Source organism: Heptranchias perlo, unplaced genomic scaffold, assembly GCF_035084215.1.
Source record: "Heptranchias perlo isolate sHepPer1 unplaced genomic scaffold, sHepPer1.hap1 HAP1_SCAFFOLD_49, whole genome shotgun sequence".
Classification (NCBI taxonomy): Eukaryota; Metazoa; Chordata; class Chondrichthyes; order Hexanchiformes; family Hexanchidae; genus Heptranchias; species Heptranchias perlo.
Window position 1 is genome coordinate 8389770 of NW_027139505.1, and position 23549 is coordinate 8413318.

General features: G+C 44.5%; 1 long non-coding RNA gene across 7 annotated transcripts in view; it reads right to left on the minus strand.

The window, feature by feature from the left end:
- Positions 1-2133: 2133 nt before the first annotated feature.
- LOC137313856 (uncharacterized) overlaps positions 2134-23549 on the minus strand; it is a 271375-nt gene continuing 249959 nt past the window's right edge. For all 7 annotated transcript variants that reach the window (XR_010961095.1, XR_010961093.1, XR_010961094.1 and 4 more), the window contains one exon: positions 2134-2574. This is a non-coding gene — a long non-coding RNA (uncharacterized lncRNA). The remainder of the gene's footprint in view (positions 2575-23549) is intronic.

A 23549-nucleotide genomic window follows, 5' to 3' on the forward strand; every position in this document is an offset into this window, starting at 1 on the left:
GTTCTCCAATGCGGCCTTCGAGACACAGGACAACGCAAAATCGTCGAGCAGAAATTGATAGCCAAGTTCCGCACCCATGAGGACGGCCTCAACCGGGATCTTGGGTTCATGTCACACTACACGTAAACCCAGCAGCGAACAAATGTTATCTGTTTTTAATATAACGGGTCATTGACTGTCTTCCTTATCTCTCTCTCTCTCTTTTGGGGGTGGGGGGTTTGTATATTTGGTGGCCTTTTTAGGTGACACCTTTCTGTCTGCTCACAGTGATTGCCTTGGCAACGGGCAGTAATCACCAGGCATTGTTCTATGATTTTAAAATGCGAAGGATTCGAAAATGTCATTTCCACACCACCTGAGCAAGGGGGAAGCGTACGAAAGCTTGTGGGATTAAAAATAAAATTGTTGGACTATAACTTGGTGTTGTAAAATTGTTTACAATTGAATTACCAAGAGGTAGAAGAGTCCATCAATAATCTTTATGTAATAAGTAAAAACTCAATTTACCAACCGGTCGGAGGGTCAATCAGTAATCTTTTCTAAAAAGTAACAAATGAAATTAACAACAGGTAGGAGGATCCATCACTAATCTTTATATAAAAAGTAACTACTGAAATTACCATCAGGGAGGAGGGTCCATCACCAATCTTTACATAAAAAGTAAGAATTCAATTTACAACAGGTTGTAGCGTACATCACAAATCTTAATAAAAAAAGTTACTTCTGAAATTACCAATATGGAGGAGGGTCCGACAATAAACTTTATACAAAAAGTCAACACAAAGATTACCAACAGGTTGGAGGGTCCATCACTAATCTTGATATAAAAAGTAACTACTCAAATTACCAAAAGCTAGGAGTTTCCATCACTAATCTCTGTATACAAAGCATCGACTGAAATTACCAACAGGTAGGAGGGTCCATCATTAATCTTTATATAAAAAGTAACTATTGAAATTAACAAAAGTTCGGAAGGTTCATCACTAATTTGACAAAAAGAGTAACTGCACAATTTAATCTTGTTATGACCTTAGTGTCAGCGAATAACTTCAACTATAGTTTGAAGAAATTACTGACAGAGATTAATCGCTTTTACATTTCCACAGTGTGGAAAGGATATTACAGTGACTGATAGTTTGATTAGTTGATCTTGCCTGTGTGCACACACAGAGGGAGGCACACGCAGAAGTGGAGAATTATGATTGGAAAATAGCCGTCGAATCGACAACTTATATATTTGTGGTGTTTTCTGAGATTGTAAGACCCCAACAAATAATCCAAAAATAAATGTGCAGCACCTGTTTAAAGTTACACAATTCATAACATTATACATTAGTGATAATCTTCGTAGAACGGTGTAAAATTCCTCACCTCCTACAGTGCTCATTAGTCAGGTCCTGATACCATGAGAGATATGGTAAATGTATCCAAATGGAACCACCAACCAAAACACATCTCCATGAACAGACGGACAATGTCACCACCCATCGAGAGCAGAAAAATCACACCCAGCTCCATTTGGGTGTGTAGAAAGATATCAGGTTCATAAAATAACAGAATTTAATATCAAAACTCAACAAATCAAAAATATTAAAAAACACATCTGTGAATAAAATAATCCAATAGCGCCAGACTGGGTAAAACTGAGTGAAGGATCATTTAATTCATCACCTCGCTCCATATTGCCCTCCAGAACATTGACTTCCCCAGGAAATGTCTGGTGCTGGCCTGCACCGTAAGTAAATCTTAACAATTGGTGCAGCCAGTGCAGAATCTCGGCCGTCTGGAACTGGGTTGTGGAGATCAGCGGGACTCATTGGGTTTCACTGGGCAGCTGTCTGTGCCGCACCTGATGTGGAGAGTTGATCGTAACAGTCGGAAAATGCTCGATCCGAGAGCTAACAGCTATTGTACTAATGTGAAGGAGGGACTTGATATCACATTTAACAAGGCAACGTTCCTCCCTCTCATTTTTATATTTCAGTCTAACCCTCCTATTAATATACTTATTACAGAGCATCACAATCTTGGAACGCCTGTCACCACCTTGGCTGAAGGTCCAAACAGGGGAGAAGATCCAACATCATCAACAAGAATGAGAATAGACACCGATAGGTTCAGAACAATCTTTAATATATTAATTGTGTCCTGATAAAGTTTCCAGATCATGAACAAGATCCTGTTGCTCAAACAGGAAGAAGAAATCGAGCATATTGTGTGTAGATAAACGAAAGTGAGTGACCATCTACCGGGCCAGTGCAGTCACAGTTGGAGGGATCTCAGTACTGGAACTGTCCAATAGACACCTGATGTTATGGACTGTAAGGCGGATAGAAACAGTGACTCAGTTTGGTCTTCCCGAGTAACAGTGTGAAATCAGGGAGCAGCGGGAGGCAGCCCGAGTGGGAGAGAGGTGAGAGGCAGGTGGGGCACAGGAATAGGAGAGCGAGAGTGGTGCGAGATTCTATCGTCAGGGGAATATACAGACTCTTCTTCCGCCGTGAGCAGGTCCAAATGGTAAGTTGCCGCCCTCGTGCCAGAGGGAAGAACTTCCTGGAACAGGTGGGACCATCTCTGGAAAGGAAAGGAGAGCGGAAAATAGTCATGGTCGGAACAAATAACACGGTTAGAATTACGTTTATAAAGGGAAGATTAAAATTTGAGCTTTAGACTGAAAAACAACGCCACAGCGTGGTGATCTCCGAATTGTTTTGCACTTGGCACTCACTGAGGACTATATGAGGCAGGTGAATGTGTGGCAGCAGGCTGGTTCAGCAGGGAAGGGTTCATGCTGTTGGGACACTAGGGTGAGTTCAGGAAGAAGGGAAGGGACGGTTACGATCTGAACCAACCAGCATAAACGGTTTGACAGACTGCTTATGTGGAGCAGTGGGAGGGTTTCACCTGATAAGACTGGAGCGTGTGAAATATCCGGATCTGAGACTGGAGAGTGGAAATAATAAAACTGTTTGGAGCAGGAACAGAAGATTTATGAAATAGTGAAAAGTTATTAGCAAGAAAAAAGGAAGGAGGTTATTGAAGTAGTGACAGAAGATGTAACTTGATATCTAAAAAAAAACGAGAACCTGTCAACATTCCAGTGAATTGGAGTTCAGATTGTGCGTTATGTCTATGAACCTAAAATCATTCCAAACACGTTTGGAAAGTCAGACTCATGAGAGATGTGATCTATCAGACAGGGCTGGATTGGGTGAACTTTTGGGGCGATACAAAATATTTCCTTCAGTTTCTAAAAATGATGGCAGATGTGCAAATGTTGGTTTCAAAGAATCAAAGTATCACAGTATCAAACTATCTACCGTAAAAGTATTCCATACAAAGGTGTCGATACAGCATCTTCAGCGAGACTGTGGAGGATGTGGAGCCATATTTCGAGTCAACTGCAGGGAAGGATTTGGCTCTGAATTTAATAGCCGAGGTGGATTCGTCACTGAGCTCAGAGATAACGCACCCGAGGCTGTTAAAGGAAGTCAGAGAGCAGATAGGAGGGACTCTGACCACAGTTTTTCAAAACTCACAATTTTTGAGAACACAATTGTTAATGAAAATATCCAGGTGGACATAAAGAGACCGAGTAATGTGTGTGTTAAAACAGGGAGAATGTGGCAATCAGATAACTGGAGACCAATTAGACAACGTCATTTGTGGGCAAACTTCTCGAATTTGTAATTTCACGTCGAATCATTTAAGATTCAGTGAAGGCTGGAACGGATTATCTGTAGACATTTGACATTGTAGTTGACAAATTTGATACAGCCTTATTGAGACGTGACTATATAGATCAATGGATTGTAACACATGCGGTATATATGGGTTTTCAGAAGGTATTTGATAACGTGGCTCACAGGAGGCGGCACCCGTTTGGTGTAAGAGGAAATGTAACCGTCCGGATGGAAGGTCGATAATGTGTTTAGTTTTCTCCATTGTTGTTCACAGACCGAACACTGCGATCACTGAGGTCTTGACAAAGTATGACGGTTACCAACTGTTCCAGTTGACGAAATTCAACCGGGACAGTCTGGAACAGGCAGTTGAAGGAGTGGAGGACGGAATCAACTCCTTCTCCACTCACGAGAGGCATTTCAGCGGACAAGGACATTGGGTAAGTGGGAGGAGAACGGGATGAGTTCGAATTATTTAAACATCATAGAACTATCTGGATATCAGAACTTAGAATCATAGAAGGTAACAGAAGAGCAACAGGCCAAACGGTAAAGAAATGGATCAAACTGCAATTAGAGTGAATCTGAAACAATGAAAGGCAGTGGTGAAAATACCCAGCGGATCGGTCAGTATCGGTACAAAGGACAGGGTAATGGTTCGGATAAAACTCTTGAGTGGACCGAAAACAAAGTGAAACAGTTTTAGTGGAACTGGGAAAAGGGCAGATCGGAGGCGACAAAGGGGATTCAGAGGGAATTTCATGAGTTGACTGAACTGGAATGTACTTCAGGAAATTAACTAACTTAGAGGTGACAAAAATTCCCTGCGGAGTAAATGAGAGACATTTCAAGAACAAAAATGTTAAAATAGTTAAAATGTCTAAGATTCGAACAGAGAAACGAACCAAACAAACTGTGGAGAGCGCGAAACCGAGGCCGTGGAGGGTTTTGTTCTCCCCCATTCATCACCGAGGGTTAATTCTACCTTCAGCGGACTCACAATCCGGGCAGTCGAACTTGCGGTGGAGCGTCACTCCCCGGGAGAGCACTTTAGGAAATTGCATTCCATCAGCCCATAAAATTCTGTCAATTACTTTTAATGGAATCGAGGTAAATAGAATTAAAAATGTGGCAGGGTTGGAATGGACGGTCGATCTGACACCACCTGCTGAAGGTGGAAATCTCGGCAACCGAGTAACAGAGTCATGGTAAAGAGGAGCAGGAGTCGGCCATTCGGCCCTTGGAGCCTGCTCCGCCATTCAATCGGATCATGGCTGGTCCATTATCTCAATACCATATTCCCGCTTGTAGAAGTTTTTACAATCCGCTTTTATGTTCCTTGTAAGTATTCTCTCATAATCTATTTTTCCCTCTTAATCAATGTCTTGTCTCGATTTTGCTCAATTCGAAACAGCTCCCAATCCTCAGGCTTGTTACATTTTCTGGCAAATTTATATGACTCCTCTTTGGATCTCATCCTATCCTTATTTTCGTTATTATCCATGGTTGGGCCTCTTTTCCTTTTGTGTTTTTGTGCCAGAATGGAATGTATAACTGTTGCAATTCATGCATTCGTTCCTTAAATGTTAGCCATTGCCTATCCACCGTCATGCCTTTTAATGAAGGTCCCCAATCTGTCATAGCCAACTCACTCATCATACCTTCGTGGTTTCCTTTGTTTCGGATTGCTCTACTTCACTTTCTATCTTCATGAAGAATTCTATCATGTTACGGTCACTCTTCCCTAAAGCACCCCGCACAACAAAGATTATTAATTCACCGCATCACAATGCACCATGCCTAATCTGGGATACCTTGTTCCCGAATTGCCTCCTCAACATACGAGTCTAAAAAACCATCTCGCACACAATCGAGGAATTAATGCTCCAAAGTATTATTGCTAATTTGGTTTGGCCAGTATATATGTAGATGAAAGTCACCCATGATTAAGTGGAGATTGGGGGATATGGCGCAAAGATATCTATAGGTGCTTGAGGGATAACAGAGGTAGTTTTGGATTGAGGGATTTTTTGTGAATGTGGGTAGGAGGGGTTGAGTGGCATGGGGAGAAGTTGTGTAGGTGGGGATTGAGGGATATGGGTAGAATGTGGGTAGGTGGGGATTGGGTTCGTTGGGTGCGTTTGAGTGATCTATGAGATGGTGCATATGTGCGTTTGTGGGGGTTGAGGACTATGCTGAGAAGTTGCGCAGGTGAGATTGAGGGATGTGGGGCAATGGTGCGTCGTGTTGCTTGAGGGATATGGGGATGTGTTTCGTTGGGATTGACCGAAATGGTGAGAAGTTGGGTAGACGGGATTGAGAGATATGGTGAGAAGTTGGATAGGTGGGATTGAGGAATAAGGAGGTAATGAAGGTAGGTGGGGATTGAAGGAAATGTTGTGAAGTTGGGTAAGTGGGCTTGAGAGATATGGTGAGAAATTGGTTAGGTGGGGATTGAGAGCTAAGGGGAGAAGGTTGGTAGGTGGGGATTGAGGGATAAGTGGGGAAGGTGGGTAGTTGTGGTTTGAAGGATGTTTGTTTGAAGGTGAGTAGGTGGCATTGAGGGATATGCATAGAAGGTGCTTAGGTGGCGATTGAGTGATATGTGGGGAAGGTGGGTCTGTGGGGATTGAGGGATATTGTGAGAATATGGATAGATGGGGTTGAGTCATGTGGCGAGAACGTGTACATGTGGCTGGGTGCGACTGAGGGATATGGTGAGAGTTTGGGCAGGTGAGGATTGAGGGCTATGGTGAGGTGGATTGGAGGGATTGAGGAATCTGGTCAGACGATGGTAGGTGTGGATTGAGGAATATGGGGAGAAGATAGGTAGGTGTGAGTGAGGGTGATGAGGAGAAGGTCGTTAGTTTGGGATTGAGGGATATAGTGGGAAGGTGTGTGGATGGGGATTGATGGATGTTTTGAGAATATGGGTAGGTGGGTTGGAGTGTCATGGGGAGAAGTTGTGTAGCTGTGTTTTGAGCGACATGGTGTGGTGGTTAGATGGTATTTAGGGATATGGTGAGAAGTTGGGTAGCTGGGGTTTGGGGGACATGGTGAGAAGTTGTTTAGGTGGGATTGAGGAATAAGGAGAGAACGTGGGTAGATGGGGATTGAGGGTTATGTGGGTCAGGTGCGTAGGTGGAGATTGAGGGATATGGGGGGAAGGTATGTAGTTGGCAATTGAGGGATTTTGTGTGACGGTGGGTAGATGCGGTTGAGTGATATGGGGAGAAGGTATGAAGATGGTGATTGATGGATATGTGGAGAAGGTGGGTGGGTGTGTCGGACGAATATGTTGAGGAGTTGGGTAAGTGAGATTGTGGGAAATGTTACTTAGGTGGGTAGGTTATGACTGAGAGATATTTTGAGAAGGTGGTTAGGCGGGCTTGAGTGATCCTGGGAGAAGTTGGGTAGGAGGGAGTGAGAGATATAGGGAGAAGTTGAGTTGCCGTGACTGAGGTATATGTGGAGAAGGTGATTAGTTCGAGTTTGAGGGAAATGTGGAAAATGTGGGTCGCTGGGGATTGATGGATATTTTTTGAATGTGTTTATGTGGGGATGAGTGACATGGGGAGAAATTCGGTAGGTGGGTTTGATGGATATGGTGAGAAGGTGGTAAGTTTTGTTCAGGGATATTGTGAGCAGGTTTGGGTGGTTGTGTTTGCTGAGATGGGGTGAGGATCGATCAGTGGGAGTCTCTCCCTCTTTCCCTGTCCCCCTCCCTCAACCCCACTTTCTCTATGTGTGTCTCACTCTCTTCGCTCTCTACTCGTGCTCTCCCTCGACTCACTCTCTCGCCCCTTTCTCTCTCCCTATCACTCTCTCGGCCTCTCTCTGTGTCTGTCGCACTCTATTCGATCTCTACTCGCTCTCACCCTCCACTCCCTGTCTCTCCCCTTTCTCTCTCTCTCTCTCTCGCTCTCTCCAGTCTTTGACCCATCCACGAAGGGAAATAGGTCCTCTCACCCACTTTATCGAGGACCCTCATAATTTTGGACACCTCAATCATTCACTCCTCCGTCTCCTCTGTTCCAAGGAAAACAACCACAGCCTGTGCAATCTGTCATCACAGCTAAAATTCTCCAGTCCTGGCAACATCCTCGTAAATCTCCTTTACACCCTCTCCAGTGCAATTACATCTTCCTGTAATGTGCTGACCAGAATTGTGCGCAGTAATCAAGCTGTGGCCCAACTTGTGTTTTATAAAGTTCATGCATAAAATCCCTGCTTTTATATTCTATGCTTCGGCTAATAAATAAAGTATCCCGTATGCCTTCTTAACCACCTTATCTACATGGCCTGCTGCCTTCAGGGATCTGTGGACATGCACTCCAAGGTCCCTCACTTCCTCTTTCCCTCTCAGTATCCTTTCATTAATTGTTTATTCCCTTGCCTTGTTTGCTCTTCCCAAATGCATTACCTCACTCTTCTCCAGATTGAATTCCATTTGCCACTTTTCTGCCCACCTGTCCAGTACACAGATATCTGTCTGCAGTCAACAGCTTTCCTCCTCACCATCATCCACACGGCATACCTTTATGTCATCCGCAAATTCCTTTGCCATGCCCCCGACGTTTAAGTCCAAATCGTTCATTTATACTACCAAAAGCAAAGGGCCGAGTACCGAGCCCTGCGGCACCACATTGGAAACAGCGTTCAAGTCGCAAAAACACCCGTCGAACATTACACTTTGCTTCCTGCCACTGAGCCAACTTTGGATCCAATTTGCCACATTCCCTTTGATCACATGGCCCTTTACTTTTTTGACCAACCTGTCATGTGGCACCTTGTCAAAAGCCTTGCTCAAATCAATGTGGACTACATCAATTGTGCTACTCTCATCGATACTCCTTGTCACCTCATCGAAACATTCCATTAAGTTAGTCAGACACGACCTCCCCTGAACAAATCCATGCTGACTGTCCTTGATTAGTCCATGCCTTTCGAAGTGACAGTTTATCCCGTCCCTCAGAATTGATACCAATAATTTGCCAACCATTGAGGTTCGGCTGATTGGCCTATAATAATCGGTCTATCCATCGCTCAATTTTTAAGCAACGGGACAATGTTAGCAGTCCTCCAATACTCCGGCACTCGGCCTGGATCCAGTAAAGTTTGGAAAATGATTGTTAAAGTCTCCGATATTTCCTCACGGGTTTCTTTTAACAGACTGGGATATATTTCATCCGGCCCTGCTGATTTATCCAGTTTCAAAGATACTTATCCCCTGAATACTTCCTCTCTCACTATATTTATCCAATTCAATATTTCACACTCCCCCTGAACTTCAATCCCGAATCATTCAGTGTCTTTTTAAAAGGTGTGTGATGTCACTCCCGAATCATTCAATGTCCATTTAAAAGGGATGTGCTGTCAGTCCCGGATCATTCAGTGTCTGTTTAAAGGTGGTGAACAGTCAGTCCCGGATCATTCAGTGTCTGTTTAAAGGTGGTGAACAGTCAGTCCCGGATCATTCAGTGTCTGTTTAAAGGTGGTGAACAGTCAGTCCCGGATAATTCAGTGTCTGTTTAAAAGTCGTGACCAGTCAGTCCCGGATCATTCTGTGTCCATTTAAAAGAGGTGTGCTGTCAGTCCCGGATCATTCCGTGTCTGTTTCAACTGGATGTGCTATCAGTCCCGGATCATTCTGTGTCTTTTTGAAAGGGATGTGCAGTCAGTCCCGAATCATTCCTTGTCTATTTAAAGGGGTGTGCTGTCAGTCCTGGATCATTCTGTCCCCGTTTAAAAAGGATGTGCTGTCAGTCCCGGATCATTCTGTCCCCGTTTAAAAAGTGGTTTGCTGTCAGTCCCGGATCATTCTGTCCCTGTTTGAAAGAGTTGTGCTCTCAGTCCCGATCCTTCAGCGCCGGCTTAAAATAGGTGCGTAGTCAGTCTCGAATCATTCCGTGTCTGTTTCAAAGGGATGCGCAGTCAGTCCCGGATCATTCTGTGTCTGTTTAAAATCGATGTGCTGTCAGTCCCGGATCATTCTGTGTCTGTTTATAATTGATGTGCTGTCAGTCCCGGATCATTCCGTGCCTATTTAAAGGGATGTGCTGTTAGTCCTGGATCATTCTGTGTCTGTTTAAAATGGGTTTGCTGTCAATCCCGAATCATTCTGTCCCTGTTTAAAAGGGGTGTGCTGTCAGTCCGGGATCATACTGTGCCTGTTTACAAGGGGTGTGCTGTCAGTCCCGGATCATTCTGTCCCTGTTTAAAAGGGGTGTGCTGTCAGTCCGGGATCATACTGTGTCTGTTTAAAAGGGATGTGCTGTCAGTCCCGGATCATTCTGTCCCTGTTTAAAAGGGGTGTGCTGTCAGTCCCGCATCATTCTATCCCTGTTTGAAAGGGTTGTGCTGTCAGTACCGGATCATTCAGTGTCGGCTTAAAAGGGGTGTGCTGTCAGTCCCGGATCATTCTGTCTCTGTTTAAAAGGGGTGTGCTGTCAGTCCCGCATCATTCTATCCCTGTTTAAAAGGGATGCGCAGTGAGTCCCGGATAATTCTGTGTCTGTTTAAAAGTGATATTTTTTCAGTCCCGGGTCTTTCTGTGTCCGTTTAAAAGCGATGTGCAGTCAGTCCCGGAACATTCTGTGTCTGTTTACCGGTGGAACAGAGATCAGACTGCGAAATATTATAGAGCAAGTGGAGCGAGCAGGAGCGACGGGTTATATATGGACTTCAAATGGAGAGAATACTGTCGTTGGAGTTGATGGGTTAAATGTCCTGTTCGTGTACCTGTCACATTCTGTCACCTGAACTGACATGTTCAGCCTATTAGTTGGGCCACAGCTCACAACCTTGTGATCTGGTTGATAGAGAACTGCCAACTTAGTCCAGCTGCCAGCTGATCAACAGTCACAGAGAAAGCAAAATACTTTTCTCAGGATATTTTCAGAGACTTCGGGTGGAGTTAAGGGTTAAATGTCCTGCTTGTGTGCGTAGCACATCCTGTCAGATGATCTCATATTTTCAAACCTGAAGTGGGGCCAAAAACACAAACTTTTGATCTGAAAGATAGAGAACTGCCAACTGATTCACAGTCGGACAGAAGGGAAATTCGTTTTCTCCGTATTTTTTCAGAGAGTCCCTCCCCGTGTACGTGATTATAAATGCAGTAAACTCTCTGTGTCCAGATACAGAACTTGTGTACTCCAGCTGTCTGATCCTGACTCTGAGGAACTCAGCTGAAGATGATGAAAGTCCTGCTCTTGGTATTGGGAGTCCTGGTGTTGACTCAGTCCATCACTGCTCGACCGATGTCCATTGGAGCTCACGGAAGTGGCGGAGCTTCCCTACGTAAGTTTCTCTGATCTCTCAGCACCAAGTTTTGTTTAAACTATTTTATTCTCTGACTGGAGCTCACGGTTTGATTGGTTAAATGAATATTATTTTTAGAATGATTGGAGAATTTAATCTGAACCAGTTGGATAGTTAAATCCATCGATTGTTTAGGACGCACCTGAGCAGGTATTGGGAATGGTGGGTGTTGTGTAATGATCTAAACAGACCAGGAATTAAAACACAAATTACTGGCCGGTGCCGAGTTAGTGGCTCTCAGCCGGCGCTTTGGCCTGTTTGGGAGAATCTGTATTTGGCCTCAGTACCCAGGTACCACGGAAGGGGAAACTCACATTTCCAGCTCCCGATCAGTGCTACCTGCTACAAAGTGTGAGCGTGCGAACGGGATCAGGAACTGCTTCAGCCCCTTTCTCCCACACCCACTGCTCAGACCCACAGATGAAGAATGGTGAATTGGGAGCGATACTGGAGGCGTCTGTGGAACCGGTCCTAAGACATGAGTCAAATTGTCATAACAAGAGGAGAGGGGATTGGATCAAAAGGGTTTCAAAACAGGTTTCTGAATCCTAATAATTCTGCAGCCTTCATAGAGATCTGAATATGAGGACAAGAACTGAGTGGAGGAGTCAAGCGTTGAAACGATCAATTTTCAATAGCTGGGTTTCAGTTTGCCTCAGTTGGGAGTTGAGTGAACAAGTTTTGGGTTGATGTCCCACTGCAGTACATACAGCCCAGCACTGGGGGAGTGCTGCACTGTTGGAGGTGTCAACTTTTGGATGAATCGTGAAACGGAGACCCTGCCTCCCTGTTCATGGAGCAGGAAACATTTGGTGGAATTATTTGAAGAGCTGGGAGTTCTCCTGGTGTCTTGGACCAACATCACTCTCTCGACTAACACAACGAGAATCCCCGCACAGTCTCAAGTCTCATTTGCTGTTTGTGGGACTTTGCTGTGTGCAATTTGGCTACAAAACAGTGTCGGCACTGGAGAAATAATTATTTGTCTGTGAAACACTTTGGGCCCTTTCGTTGACGGGAAAGGCTGCATATAAATGTCAGATATTTGTTTTCTTCGTCTCTCATCTCAGATAGCGGGAATGGTGGGCTTCATTCTGTGGAAAACCTATTGGGCTGCCCTTAAGAACAAATATTGAGACTCTGCAGGCGGGGGAGGGGTCAGTGTGAGGTTTAATGAAGTACAAATGAGCTGAGGTTCACGTGTGGTCCAGAGTCAGTCCCGGTAACATAGACAGTCTCATCTTCATGTTTTCTCATTGTTCTTCCTCCGTCTCTGTCCAGAACGTTCAATTAATTAACTCTTCATTTTTGGTTTTAGTATTCTTCTTGTCCTGCAGCGATCTTGGAGACAAGTGTCATGAGGGCCCCTGTAACACAAACGAGGAGACACTGCGGAGATTGTGCCCGTATGGGTTCCAATGTTGCAGACCGAAGTAGTGAAAGATCCATGATGGAATCTCATCAGCCCGAGCTCTCCAAGTTCTCACTGAATGAAACCATCGTTCACGGGAAGCAGGCTCTGTTTGATTGTGTCGATCCCATAACCCCCTGACCCTGTATTACTGCTGTCTGAATAATGGGCTGCACTCAGAAATAAAACTCACTGCATTGATCACTGCTTCATATCGTGTCTTGTTTCTATTTAAGACCATTGAGTCCGAGGATAGGGTGTTCAGGGTTATAATGAAGCTGCGGGAAGATGTGGGAATCGTAGGTAATGGGAAGAGGAGACCACAGTAGGGAATCTCAGAAGGTGCTTGATACCACATTCAGAAAGTTACTTGTCCCAGAGTTTCAGCACTCTCACCGTTCAGTGTTGAAGATATCTCACTTGATCGGGTTTTTTCAGGCAGATTGGAAGGAGACACACATTACATCAGGCCATTAAAGATTGCTTGATCGGACATTGAAGCGGGAGCTTTATCTGAATCAAACCCATGCTGTACCTGCCCTGGGAATGTTTGATGGGACAGTCTAGTGGAACCTTTGCTCTGTATCTAATCCGTCCTGCTCCTGCCCTGGGATTATTTGTTGGGGACAGTGTGGAGGGAGCTTCACTCTCCATCTAACCCTTGCTGTAACTGCCCTGGGAGATTTTGATTGGACAGTGCAGATGTCGATTGATCAGAGACCCATGTGAAGCTGGCAGTATAATTCGATGCTGCTGGATGAACCTGCTCTGGCATTAGTAACTGTCTCAAAATCAGTACTTACTGAACAAAATTCTTTCGGTTCAAAATCTGTGATTATGATCCAAACATCGCTCTTATTATAGAAGAATAAAGAAAATATAAGAAATATTTAACTGTGTCGGGAAGCAGGGATAAAACATGTTCCACCTTCTGTCTCTCTCTCTGCCTCTGCCTAATCCCTAAGTATCGTTTTCTCTCACTATTTCTCTCTTTGACAAATTCATCTTTCTCTGCCTCTGATTTATCTGCCTCTGATTTCTCTGCCTCTGTTTATTTATCTCTGGCCCTGTCACTCCCTGCCTCGTTCTCTCTCTTTCATTCACCTTTACAGGATCTCTCTTTTCTTACTCTCAATCTCTCTCTCTCTCTACCTCTCGCTTATTTCACTCTGACTGGTCTCTCTAACACTTCCTGCCTTCCTCTCTTCTCCATCACTCGTTCCCCCTTTTTGCCTAGCTTTCATTCCCCCTCACTCAATCTGTATCGCTCCTCTCTCTTCTCTCTGCCTCTTTGTCTCTCACCACCAATGCCGCTTTCCTGTCTCTCACTCCTCTTTCTCTGTCTCCCTCATTATTTTCCTTTCCATCTATGCTGCTATACCTTCCCTCCCTTCTTTTTATCACTCTGTCTCATTCTCTCTCTCCTACCCTCTCTTCTCTCTCTCTAATTGTCTCTCTCTCTCTCAATTATTTCCACCTGTCACTGTTTCCTATCTGTCTGTCACTTACCCACTTTCTCTCTCTGTCCATGTCTTCATTCTAAGTTAAGATCCCTGATGCAACAAGACTATCCCAACACAAACACATTCGCACTGAGCCCAGCCTGTACTTTTCATGAGCTGATCACAGTTTCTGCAAACCTAGTTCGCAAATGAGCTGCTCAGGATGTGCAAGGCCCACCAGTGGGCTGGAGACTTGCAAGATTGTGCCGTTGCTCGAGAGGGAAGCCTGCTTTTGGTTCTAACTTCTGCTGCACCTCTGCCTCCACATCTCATGCCGCCTCGATTCCTGAACTAATTTTATTGCATTCCATCTTCAAGTGACATATACGCACTCTTCTTTATCCATGAATTATCCGTGCCTCTGATTTGCTTCTCTCTGTAAATCTTCTGGACCTTTTTTTTCCTTATTTTTGACTGCTTGACTCTGCAACTGAATCTATTTATTCATTTTCGAATTTGAAATTTTTGAACAGCTGGCAAACACGACCTGCTGTTCTGCGAAGCGTATTTCCACAAACAGAGATGAATCAAGGGAGCAGGAATTAACCTACTCATCCTTCATTGCACCTCCTCCAAGGCATGTGTATATTTCCTTAGGTAAGGAGACCAAAACTGTACATAATACTCCAGGTGTGATCTCACCAGAGCCCTTTACAATTGCAGCAAGTCCTCCATACTATTTTAATCCACCCCCTTGCAATAAAGGCTAACATATCATTTGCCTTCCTAATTGATTGTCGTACCTGCATGCTGACTTTCTGTGATTCATCAACAAGGACACCCAAATCACTTTAAAATCCATATATAAGCACACGAGGGAGAAATGAATAGAAGGGTATGCTGATAGGGTTGGATGAAGCAGGGTGGAGGAGAGATAGAACAGGAGTTAAAGTTTCAAATTGGGTTAAGGCCAATTTTACTAAGCTGAGAAGTGATTTAGCTAAAGTGGAATGGAAACAGCTAGCTGAAGGTAAATTAGTGTCAGAGCAGTCGGAGACAATAAAAGGGGAGATTCAAGGGTTTCAGATTAAATGTGTCGCCACAAAGATAAAGGGTGGGACTGTCAAATCTAGAGCCTCCTGGATGACAAAGAGCATACAGGGTAAGATAAAGCAAAAAAGGGAAGCTTATGTCAGACACCAAGAGCTCAATACTGCAGAAAGAATAGAGGAATATAGAAAGTGAAATGAAATTAAATAGGTGAAATTAAAAAGGAAATTCGGAAATCAATGAAAAATAGCGGCAATTAAAATTAAGGAAAACCCAATAATATTTTACAAATGCATAAAGAGCAAGAGGATAACTAAGGAAAAAGTACGGGCTATTGGAGATCAAAAAGGTACCCTCTGTGTGGAGGTGGAAAATGTGGGACTGGTTCTTAATGAATACATTGCTTGTGTCTTCACAAAGGAGAGGAATGATGCAGGAATTGAAGTTAAGGAGGAGGAGTGTGAAATATTGGATGGGATAAACATAGTGAGAGAGGAAATATTCAGGAGAGTGACATCTTTGAAAGTAGATAAATCACTAGGCTCGGATGAAATAGATCCCAGGATGTTAAGAGAAACAAGGGAGGCAATAGCGGAGGTTCGAACCATCATTTTCCAATCGTCCCTGGCAACAGGTGTGTGCCAGAGGATTGGAGGACTGCTAACGCTGTACCATTGTTTAAAAAGGGAGAAAGAGATAGGGAGAATAATATATCCAGTCAGTCTAACATCGGTGATGGGAAAATTATTGGAATCGATTCTGAGGGCTAACATAAACCGTCATTTAGAAAGGCATGGATTAATGAAGGGCATTCAGCATGGATTTGTTGAGGTAGGGACGTGTCTGACTAACTTGATTGAATTTTTTGAGCAGGTAAAAAGAAGGGTCGATGAGGGTAACACGTTTGATCTCGTGTACATGGATTTTAGCAAAGCTTTTCACCAAGTCCCACATGGCAGACTGGTCAAAAAAGTAAAAACCCATGTGATCCCATGGAGAGTGATTGATTGGATCCACAATTCGCTCGGCAGCAGGAAGTGGAGGGTCATGGTGGACGGGTGTTTTTGCTGCGGGGAGGCTGTTTCCAGTGGTGTTCCGCAAGGCTCAGTAATAGGTCCGTTGCTTTTTGTAGTATATGGTAATGGTTTGGACTTGAATGTGGGGGGCTTGATCACGAAGTTTGCAGGTGATAAAAAAAATGTAGTTGTCAATGAGGAGAAAAGCTTTAGAGTGCAGGAAGATATCAATGGACTGTTAAGGTGGGCAGAAAAGTGGCAAATTGAATTCAATGCAGCGAAGTGTGAAATAATGCATTTGGGGAAGGCAAACATACCAAGGGAATAAACAATAAATGGGAGGATACTGAGAGTCTTAGGGGAACAAAGGGACCTTGGAGTGCATATCCAAAGATCCCTGAAGGTATCAGGACTGGTTGATTAGGTGGTTAAGAAGGCATATGGAATACATTTCTTTATTAGCAGAGGCATAGAATATTAGATCAGGGACGTTATAATAGAATGTATCAATCATTGATTAGGCCACAGCTTGAATACTGCATACAGTTCAGGTCACACATTACAGGAAAGATGTGATTGCACGAGAGAGGGTACAAAGGAGATTTATGAGGACATTGGCATGGCTTGAAAATTTTAGTCATGAGAAAAGATTGGATCGACTGGGATTGTTTTCTTTGGAACAAAGGAGGCTGAGGGGAGTTTTAATTGAGGTATATAATATAATGATGGGACTAGATAGACTGGATGGAGATTACTTATTTCCATCAGCAGAGATGTCAGTGCCAGGAGACATAGATTTAAAGCAATTGGTGGAAGGATTGGATGGGAATTGAGGACAAAAGACTTCACCGAGAGGGTGGTAGGGATCTGGACCTCACTGCCTGAAACGGTGGTAGAGGCAGAAACTCTCAACTCATTTTAAATCACATCACTTGGATGAGCACTTGAAGTGCCGCAACCTACAGGGCTATGGACCAACTGCTAGAACGTGGGATTAAGCTGGATATCTCTTTACCGCCCGGCACAGGCACAATGGGCCGAATAGCCTCCTTCTGTGCTTTAACTTTCTATGATTCTATACCTTTATGTTTGTGTTTGTGTTTGTCTGCAAATGTGCCTTGATGTATGTGTATGTGCCTTTATGTGTGTATGTGCCTTTATGTGTGTATTTGTCTGTATGTGTACGTATGTGTACGTGTGTGTATGTCCCTTTATGTGTTTGTATGTGTATGTGTATATGTGGCTTTATGTATGTGTATATGTGTGTATGAGCCCGTTTGTGTGTATGTGCCTTTATGTGTGTATATGTGCCTGTTTGAGTGCATGTTTGTGTGCAAGTGTATGTATGCGACTTTATGTGTATATGTGTATGTTTGTGTTTGTGCACTTATGTGTGTGTCTGTGCCTTTCTATGTGTGTATATGCGTGTGTACATGTGTATGTGCCTGTATGTGTGTGCGTGTGTGTGCATTGATATGTATGCATATGCATGTATGTGTATGTATGTGTGTGCATGTGCCTGTAATGTTTGTGTGTGGTGAAAGTGCTGCTCTCGGTATTTAGAGCGCTGGTGCTGACTGCCCGAGAGGGGCGGGTTGAATAGAAAATGGACGAGTGGGATATTAAAGTGTCGAGCAGCGAGCAGGAGAGACAGGTCAGATTTAGAGCAGCATCAAGGTTAGAGATGTTTCAGGCCTGTGTTGTACAATGTTACAGGGTTGAGAGATGTTTCAGTCCTATGTTATACAATGTAACAGAATTTAGAGATGTTTCAGGTCTATGTTATACAATGTTACGGAGTTTAGAGATGATTCAGGCCTGTGTTATACATTGTTACAGGGTTTCGAGATGTTTCAAGTCTATGTCATACAATGTTACAGAGTTTAGAGATGTTTCAGGTCTATGTTATACAATGTAACATAGTCTAGACATGTTTCAGGTCTATGTTATACAATGCTACAGAGTTGGGAGATGTTTCAGGACTGTGTTATACAATGTTGCAGAGATAATAGGTGTTTCATGCCGATGCTATACAATGTTAAGAGTTTAGAGATGTTTCAGGCCTGTGCTATACATTGTTACAGAGTTTCGAGTTGTTTCAGGTCTACGTTATGCAATGTTACAGAGATAAGAGATGTTTCATGTCTATGCTGGACAATGTTACAGTTTAGAGATGTTTCAGGGATATATAATACACTGTTACAGAGTTTACAGATGTTTCAGGCCGATGTTATGCAATTTTACAGAGTTCAGAGATGTTTCAGGCCTGTGTTATACAATGTTACAGAATTTAATGATGTTTCAGTCCTATGTTATACAATGTTACATAGTTTAGAGATGTTACAGGCCGATGTTATGCAATGTAACAGAGTTTAGAGATGTTTCAGGACTGTGTTATACAATGTTGCAGAGTTTAGAGATGTTTCAGATTCATGTTATACAATGTTACAGAGTTTAGAGATGTTCAGAACTTTCTTGTACATTTTCATTCAGTTCTACCCTCCAGCTGTTCCTTTTATAGGCAGCTGCAAATGATTTGTTTCCCGGGAACGTCAACGTTGCAAAGTAAACTGAAAGTGCCAGCAACTCTTACAGGAAGTGGCCGGTTAGCTTAGTTGGATGGAACATTGAAAAAGCATTTTCTTGTTGGCCATGGTAGTCCCGGGTCATTCTGTGTCTGTTGAGAAGGGATGTGCTGTCACTACCGGATCATTCTGTGTCTGTTCAAAAGGGATGTGCTGTCACTCCCGGATCATTTTGTGTCTGTTTAAAAGGGATGAACTGTCACCCGCGGATCATTCTGTGTCTGTTTAAAAGGGATGTGCTGTCAGTCCCAGTTCATTCTGTTTGTAATTGTTGTGCCGTCAGTCACGTATCAGAGAATCAAGTTTCTGTTCAGAGCCTGAACCTGTAGACGGCTCGATCACACTGGAGATCACAACCAACTGTGTTGAACTGGGGCATGAAATGAATCAGGTACTTCCAACAGGAAGTATTGACCCGACACAGAAATATGGAGATCAGAGGAGCTTGTAGCTAAGGCAAAGCAGTTAAGAAGGGAGATTTTAATACTCACATGGATTGGGACATAAAGGCAATACATTTCCAGAGTGCATCTAGGACAGTTTTCTGAAACAATGTCATAGAACTGAGAGGTTACAGATGTCAGGAAAGAGAGAACAAGCTGGGCCTCTTTTAACTGGAAAAGAGAAGACTGAGGAGTGACCTCATAGAACTATTTAATTTAATTGATGTGTTTGATAGGGTAGACGTAGATAAGATTTTTCGACTTGCAGGGGAGAACAGAAAACCAGGGGTCAATATTATAAGATAGTCACGAATAAATCGAATTGAATCGAATAAAGAATTCAGTCGAAACGTCTTTCCCAAGAGATTGGTGAGAATGTAAAACTCGCTACCACAAAGAGTAGATGAGACGAATAGCAAAGATGCATTCAAGGGGTAGCTAGATAAACACATGAGAGAGAAAGAACACAAGAATATAAGAATATACAGGAGTAGCCCATCCGGCCCCTCGAGCCTACACCGCCATTCAATCAGATCACGGTTGATCTTCCACCTCAACTCCACTTTCCCGCCGGTTCCCCACATCCCTCGATTCCCGAGAGTCCAATAATCTATCAATCTCAGCCTTGAATACACGTAACGACTGAGCATCCACAGCCTTCTGGGTGGAGAATTCAAAAGATTCAAATACCTCTGATTGAATAAATTCCTACTCATCTCAGTCTTAAATGGCCGAGCCCTGATCTGAAGGCGACAACCCTTGTTCTGGACTCGCCAGCCAGGAGAAACAATCTCTCAGCATCTATCCTTTCAATCCCCCTTAGAACCTTATATTCCAGTTTACATGTTTCAATGAGATGAGAAAGGAATAGAAGGACATGTTGATGGGGTTAGATGAAGAAGGGTGGGAGTGGGCTCGTTTTGAGCATAAACACCGGCATGGACCTGTTGGGCTGAATGGCCTGTTTCTGAACTGTACAGTCTACGGAATTCTGGAAACTTACTGCACATTCGGCACGGCATGGCTGTGCTATCTTGTTGAAAGAACTGCCAAATGTAGTCCGACAACCCAGCATTTAACCCATAACCCTGCAAATTAGTCCTCTTCAAGGACATCTCCAATTGCCTTTTGAAAGTGCCGATGGAATGTGGTTCCACCGCTCTTTCAGGAATTTCATTCGAAAACAAAACAAAACTCAGTGAAAAAATGTGTCCTCATTTCCGATCGAGACATTTTGCTAATTATATTATTGTCCAAGAGAGGAGTGACAGGGAGAGAGAGGGTGAGTAAGAGAGAGAGATTAGAAGGAGACTGATGGACTACGGACAGATTACGAGAGAGAAAGAGAGTGAGGGGAGCAGGGTGAGAAAGAGAGAGAGTAGATGATGACAGAGAGGGTACAGACAGAGACAAGAGGAGAGAGAGAGAGTGGAGATTATGATGAAAAGAGAGAGAGAGTAGAATGAGACAGAGAGGGTACAGACAGAGACAGTAGGAGGGCGAGAGACAGAGAGACAGAGGAGTGGGGTGAGGAAGAGAGAAAGAGAGTGAGTATAAGGAGACAGAGAGGGAAGGCGGACAGAGAGAGAGGAAGAGAGGATGAGACAGAGGCAATAGGGAGAGAAGGAGAGCACAAGAAGAGAACAGGACACAAAGGGGAAGACAGAGAAAGACAAGGGTAGATTGAGTGATACCGACAGAGGGACAGGGAAAGGGAGAGAAACAGACAGGGATAGAAACAGGGAAGAGATAGACAGAGAGAGGGAGAGACGGGCACAGAGCGAGTGATAGAGACTGGTCAGAGAGAGAGAGTAGAGTGAATGAGTGAGAGAGAGAGAGAGAGAGAACGAGAGAGAGGGACAATCAGGATCACAGCACAGGGAGGTTGAATCACCGACAATGGGGAGAGGCAGTGATCTCTGCGGAGTGCCCAGGCTTCATCCCGCTCTCGGTGAGTAAATCTCACCCGGTGTTTGGTTGACACCCACATAAAGAGCATGGGCGAGTGTAGAGGGATCCTTACTCTGTATGTAAACTCTGTTGTTCCTGCCCTGCGAAAGTATGAAGGGGCAATGTAGAGGGAGCTTTGCTCTATATCTAACCACTGTTGTACCTACCCTGGGAATATTCAATGGGACAGTGTCGAGGGAGCTTTACACGATATCTCACCCGTGCTGCACATGCCTGGGACTGTTTGATGGAACAATATCGAGGGGGCTTTACTCTGTATCTAACCTGTGCTGTACCTGCCCTGGGAATGTTTGATCAGACACTGTGGAGTGGTTTTTACTCTGTATCCAACCCGTGCTGTACCTGCTCTGGGAGTGTTTGATGGGACAGTGCAGAGGCGGCTTTACTCTGTATCTAACCTGTGCTGTTTCTAACGTGTGAACAGTTGAGACTGAGGTTGTTGATATTCCTCATGCCTCACATTCCTAAGTATTAAACTCCGTGACAATGTTTTATGTTTCTCCGCCCTGTTATTATAAAACTCTCTCTGTTCACCTCTGACGTTTCTGCCTCTCGCATGGATCCGTGTTCCACGGGTAGATGTCCCACGGGTCAGTGCTCAGTGTGGTTATTGTACCATGGGGTATATCACTGCCAGTCCACGTCATGTGACCCATAACAGATCCAACCCACCGACTCCATCCCTCTCCATGGCCACCGTCTGATGCTGAAATAGACCATTCACAACCCTTGACGTCCAATTTGACCCTGAGCTGAGATTCCGACCACATATTCTCTCCGTCACCAAGTCCGCCGATTTCCACCTCAGTCACATCGCCCGTCTCCGCACCTGCCTCATCTCATCTGTTTCTGAAACCCTCGTCCGAGCCTTTGTTACCTCGAGACTCATCTATTCCAATGCTCGCCTGGCAGACCTCCGATTTTCAATACTCCATTAACTTCAGCGAATCCAAAATTCTGCTGGCCCGTATCCAAACTCGCTCCAAGTTCCGTTCAATCATCACCCCTGGGCTACATTGGCTGCCGGTCCCGGAACGCCTCGATTTTAAAATTCTCATCGTTATGTTCCAATCCTTCCACGGCCATTGCTCCCCCTATTTCTGTAACCTCTTCCAACCCTACAACCCCATCCCCCCCAACCCAGATCTCTGCACTCCTCCCATTCTGCCATTTTGCGCATCCCCGATTTCCTTCACTCCACCATTTGAGTCCGTGCCTTCAGTTGTCTACTCCAGAAGCTCTGCAATTCCCTTCCTAAACTCTCTGATTCACTGTCCTCCTTTATGACGCTACAAAATAGGCACCTTCTCACGATCTCCCTCTATCCCCACCTACCCACCTTCTCCCCATATCACTCAACCACGCCTACTCGCCATCTCCACAGATCCCTCAATTCCCACCTACCAACCTTCTCCCCCTATTGGTCAACCCTTTCTCCCCACCATATCAACATATCCCTCACTCCCCACTGAGCCCGTTCCCACCATATCCCTCAATCCCACCTACCCAGCTTCTCGTCATATCGCTCAATCCGACCTAATCAACTGCTCCACATATCCCTCCCTCCTAATTAACGAACTTCTCCCCATGTCCCTCATTTCCACCTACCAATCTTCTCTGGAGTTCAGAAGATATTCCTCTCATTAAGGAGAGTTTCGATATTCAGACTCATTCCCAGGAGTATTCCAGTTTCTCCAGGGGTATAAAGAGCTGTTCGGAGCATTTTGATCCTAACACTCATCCTTTCCCTTAAACTCTGACCCCAATCCCACACCACACTGGTTGACGTAACTGCCCTCTGAAATACGGCCTCGGCATCAGACAGGTACAACCAGCTCAGACGGGTCTGCATCGTCCTTCTCACTAACATGTGTGAACTGGGGCCAAAGTAGGGAGATCTGACCCACAGACGAGTCAACAATAGCCTGACATTGTTATTACGAGCCGATGCTCAGTAGGTCGCTCTCTGGCCTCATAGTCAGAAGGTCGTGCGCTCAAGCCCCACACACTCCAGTGAATTGAGCCTCTTAATCAGAGGCCGACACTTCCCGGTGCCAATACTGTGGGAGCGCTGCACGCGCATAGGTTCAGTACTGAGGGAGTGCTGCACTGTTGCAGGTCACTATTGAGGGAGTGCTGCACTGTCGGATGATCAGTACTGAGGGAGTGCTGCATTGTCGGAGGGCCAGTACTGAGAGAGCGCTGCGATGCTGGAGGGTCAGTACTGAGTGAGTGCTGCACTCTCGGAATTGCCGTCATTTGAATTAGATGTTAAACCAAGTGCCTTCATCTCCGTCTTAAATGGCCGACCACTTATCTGGGGAATGGAGAATGACTATTCCCCATTGTTCTAGATTGCCAGTCAGTGGAGTCACCATCTATCCTTTCAAGTCCTCTCAGAATATTATATGTTTCTATGAGATGAGAAAGGAATAGGATATGTTGATGTGTTTGGATGAAGTCGCGTGGGAGGGGTCTGTTGTGCAGCATAAACACCGGCATGAGGGGCGGAATGGCCTGTTTCTCAGCTGCACAGTCAAAGTACGTCTCGAATCTTACCATACATTCTCCCCGTCATGCCTGTGCTGGATCATTGAAAGTTTAGTCTTAAAACCACAGCTTTTT